Here is a 5,071-nt window from a genome sequence, read left to right on the forward strand (position 1 = left end):
AATTATAGCATGTATTAGCATTTTATTATTTTTAATGGATGAATAATATTCACTTGTGTAGACAAACCACATTTTGTGTAGCCCTAGTTCAGTTGGTAGGTTTGAGTTGTTTCCGTCTGGGACGATTGTGGATGATGAAGTTCTGAACATTGATTCACAGGGACTGGGATTAGTGGTGTCATTAGGATCAGGGTAATAGACCTAATTTTATAGGACTTGCTAACATGATTTTCAAAGTATTATGTTCTGCAAACCTTTTCACATTCCATCTAAAGTAAAAACCAAAACACAGTGCTCCACTGGTTGGGCAGTACATATCTTTATCCAGTGCTGGCATTTTGGACCCTTATATCTTCACAAGGTAGATACTAGTATTATTCTGTATCTGCATTTTACAGGCAACGAAGAAGCCGGGACAAGCAAGGTTAGGTCGCTTTAAAAGCCAAACCTAGTAAGCCGTACAGCTGGGCACTGGGGCCAAGGTCGTGGGGTCCAGAGTTTTTCTTAGCCAGTACTTCTGCTGCTGCTGATGGTAATGTGTGGAGATGGAGCAGGGACTAAGTGAATCAGGCGTCCTGACTTGACAGAGTCCCGGACGCGCTGTGCGTTCTCCCTTCCTTACCTTCCAGTTTGATCAGTTTGATTCCTGGCTTTCCCCTTCAGTCTCTGAGGTGAGGGTCACACTTTAGGCTGGGTTTTCTTCACCACCAGATGGCGACAGAAAGCTATCTAGCTACAAGTCAGAGAGCCCTTGCTGGGGTGATTCATCCCTAAAGAGGAAACTGGTGTGAATTCATGGAAATGTTTCTCATTCCTGAATAATTAAGTTCACAGGAAAGAAGTGAAGAAATCACTAGGGCTTAATTGATGCAGAAATGCCTTAGGGACATTTGCTGGCATTCAGCACAATATTGAAGAAGAGCTGGCGATGGTGCACGGGTTTGCTCTCTGCAAACCTGGAGCAAAGAAATCACTGTTATCACATTAAATGATGATACCATCTCCACTTTTTATAAATACCTTTTTCAGAATAAGAAAGTTCTAGATTTTTTTAAAAAAATGTTATCAAGAAGAGTCTTGGGTTTTGTCAAATACCTTTTCTACATATTCCGGGGCAATTGCATGGAGTGTCTCGTTTATTCTGCAAACGTGGCACATTAAATTGGCTTTTGGATGGAAAAACAATCTGTATTTCAAGTATAAACACCATGCACAAATATGAAAGTGCAGACCATGCAGTCCCCTCCATGCTGTGTGAGCTAGGGAGTGGGAGAGGTGGCCTGGTCCTCTCCATGCTGTGTGAGCTAGGGAGTGGCAGAGGTGGCCTGGTCCCCTCCATGCTGTGTGAGCTAGGGAGTGGGAGAGGTGGCCTCAGGGCCAGGCCGGCTGCCTCTGTGATTGGATTCCTATGTGGTGTTTGCCTAGGATTACATTCTATTCCTCGGAGGCTTTGGCTTCTATTCTTCTTTCCTGGTAATGTCCTCACAAGTTTTGGTGGGATGAGGTGGGATTCAGTTTTCTCTACGTTTTTGGTTGAGTGTATTCCTTTCTTGAAGTTTGCTTCGCAGGGAAATTCGAGCTACACATTTTCATCTTTATCAGATATTCAGCTACTGATACTTTCTATTTCCTGATGTGTAAATTTTGGCAACTTGTCTGTTTTTTCAACAAATTTGTCCATTTTGTCAAAATTGGCAAAATTCTTGTTACTGTGCTCTTGTTAACATTTAACATCTGTATGATCTCTGGTGGTGGGACCCGTTTCTGATCGTGATACTTTATGCTTTTTCCTGCTGGAAGTATTAATCCAAGAAGCCATCTTTGGCTTAGTTGATTTTTATTTGTGCTTTTTTATTAGTTTCTACTTTTATCTTTATTATTCCTCTCCTTTACTTTTGGTTTAATTTATGATCTGTTTTTGTAGCTTCTTGAGATGGAAGTTGAAATAACTCACTCTTGAGCCTTCATTTTCCCCCCTAATCTATGTATTGAGATGTGCAGTTTTTCCATTATCATCTTTAGTTGTTCCACAAAGTCCACAGGCCACGTTTCCATTCTCAGTCCAGAATATTTTCTACTTTCCTTGTGATTGTTTCTTTGACACATGAGTTATTTAGAACTGCACTATTTAGTTTGCAAATATCTGTTTATTTTCTACTTTTTCATTTGTTGATTTTAAATTATTTTTACAATGATCAAAGAAATACTCTCAATTATTCTAGTTCCTTGAACTTGAGACTTGCTTTATGATTGGTCTGTGTCTGTTTTGGTAAATGTTCTAGATTCATTTGGACAGGTACTTACTCCGTAGTAAGCTGGGCAAAGTTGCTTCATTGGTTTGGTCCAGATCTTTGGAGCACAGCAAGTTTGGGCTGTTTTGTTGTTTTTCTTGCCTGGCTACTGAGAAGGATATGCTAAGTTCCTCAACAGTATGAGATATTTCTGTTGTATGTAGCACAAAGCTACAAGCTTATCCTATTAGAGGCACTGAAAATGTGAGAACTGGGCTAGAGGGATGGCTCAGCCATTAAAGGCTAGGCTTACAACCATGAATAGAAAAATGTGAGAACTTTTCTGTTTCACCTCTTTTAAGACTTTGAAATGTCTTGTATCACTTGTAACATTTCTTGTGTCAGATTAGTTTATCTGATATTATATAGCCATATTATGTACATTGTGGTAGTGTTTTCATGGCATATCTTTTGTCATTTGTAAACAGGGTATAGTAGTGATTTTCATATAGTCAATCATCTTTTTTGTTTGTTTGACAAAGGTATCATCCTCAAATTTTATGTAACGGCAAATGACTTTGAACTCATTCCTTGCATATAGCTCCAAAGTGCAAGGATTACAAACCTGAGCCACTACGCTTGTCCTGACCGTTGTAATAATTGGAATGTTTAGTCCACTTGGTTTAAAAACAATTCCTGCTGTAATTGACATAGTCTTCTATTTATATTGCCTTTGTCCCATGTGGTCTATGTTCCTTTCTCTCTTTCTCTCTGCTTTTAGGTAAAACAAGTTGGTTATTTATTTATTTATTTGTAAGTTATTGAAAACCTTTTGCTAGCTGAAATTTTCATTTCTTTCTTTCTTTGTATTAATTAAACATTTTTTATTTTTTACATATACAACACATATATACAATAAACTACCTATAGCAAGAAGAACCATGACACAATCAGGAATTATATAAATGTTACAGTCTTAGTGTTTTGGCTATTTGTATTTGACAGCCTTGAAGAAAACATCTTTCCTATCTTGGTGTGTCTAAAATTCTGAATGTAGATCAATTTCCATAACATCTTGTCATTATATTCTTTTTCCCTTTGCTTTTCTTTGATTTTGATAATGATTTTGTTTGTCAAAACTTGCCAAACTATTAATTACAACGAATGAATTTAATCAGATGGGAAATATATAGCTAGTAAGTTGGTATTTCAGAAAACCAAAAAGAGTTAAATTGATAAAAAAAGAAAGAAAATATCAAATTTAATTTTTAAAATGTTTTTAAAAGTTTAATTGATATATAATTTTTCATACTTATGGATTATCACATGATACTTTGAAACATATATATAATGTGTTATGATCAAATCAGAGTAATTAGTATATCCATCCTTTCAAACAGTTATCATTTTTCTTGTGCTGGAAATCTAAAACTCCTCTCTCCTAGCTATTTTGCAATATATGATAATTTCTTATCAGCCACAGTCACCTTCTGGGCTAGATGTTAAGAGTGCAGTGTTCCTGTCTGTCTGTATTTTTACAGCTGGTAGCCAGTCTCTTTTTCCCTCTATTTCCTAGGCTTCCAGGCTCTAGCAACTCTTTTTCTAGTTTCAGCATCTGTGAGATTATTTAACTTCCACAAATGAGACTGTTCAGTACATTTCTATGCTTGGCTTATTTTGCTTAATAGCTTCTAGAATTTTCTTTCTTTGATATTTTTGTATGTAATAGTATCATGTATTCATCTGTTTGTGAAGATGTAATTACACATAATCTACACACATTAGTGTTCAACACAGTCACTTTAGCTCACTGACAAGGTTAAGCATCGATAACCACTAAAATAATTTATGCTCATCTGATTTTTAAAGTTATTTTTAAAAACCGGAAGTGATTTTTTAAAAATTACTTATTTTATTTTATGTGCAATTGGTATTTTTCCTGCATATATGTCTGTGTGAGGGTGTTAGATCCTGGACCTGGACAGTTGTGAGGTGCCATGTGGGTGCTGGAAATTGAACATGGGTTCTTTAGAAGAGCAGCCAGTGCTCTTAACCATCTCTCCAGACAGAAAAGCACAATTTCCAATGTATATCCATATACAGCTCTTTTTCAGAAAATAGGGTCCGTTACTTCACAATCAGAAATCAGGTCTCACACAGTCTTAATCATAGCAGACATTTCCTTGAACCATCTGTAGAAACTCTGAAACTGGAATGGTCATTTTGATAGACTTGCTGTTTACTTGACCAGATGACCTGCCACGTTTAGCGTCACTGCCACGTAAGGATGCTCGAGGGATGTGCAGCTGAGCTCAGAGCCGTGCCCACTTTCCATTGGAAATCTATAAGCTGGCAGGTGATCTCCTGCTTGCTGTCCAGCACAGGCTCCATGGACCCCTCCATGGCCAAAGCGGAACTCGTCCTTGACATGTTTGTCAGATGCTGACTCAGTGCCTCCGATGTATATCGGAGTCTAGATAAGTGAATGACCTCCAAGTTCAGTGAAATACTAGTCTCTAAAGACCCGTAAAGAGCAATTACGGAAGATACTCAGGGTTGACCCCCAGCCTCTACACACATGTATACCTGTATACATACATGCATACAAGTGCATTCATATCTACACACAAACTTACACACGTGTACATGACACACAAATAACATCAGATGACTTGACTTTTCTTATGTATTTCATTTTTTAATTTCAAATTTTCTCTTGCCCATTTTTGTCTTTGTGATACCCGATATTTATTTACTAGTATATTATTTTTCATTCTTTACTTCTAAATTCTAACTTCTAATTCTTTACTTCTAAAATAATTTTCTTATGTATAATACTT

The 5,071-nt window shown here is 37.1% G+C and overlaps 1 pseudogene; it reads right to left on the reverse strand.

Moving 5' to 3' along the window:
• Nucleotides 1-4,383: 4,383 nt before the first annotated feature.
• LOC127192309 (COMM domain-containing protein 6-like) lies at nt 4,384-4,634 on the reverse strand (annotated as a pseudogene).
• Nucleotides 4,635-5,071: the final 437 nt, after the last annotated feature.

The sequence above is a fragment of the Acomys russatus genome, chromosome 7 (genome assembly GCF_903995435.1).
Source record: "Acomys russatus chromosome 7, mAcoRus1.1, whole genome shotgun sequence".
In the NCBI taxonomy this organism is placed as follows: domain Eukaryota; kingdom Metazoa; phylum Chordata; class Mammalia; order Rodentia; family Muridae; genus Acomys; species Acomys russatus.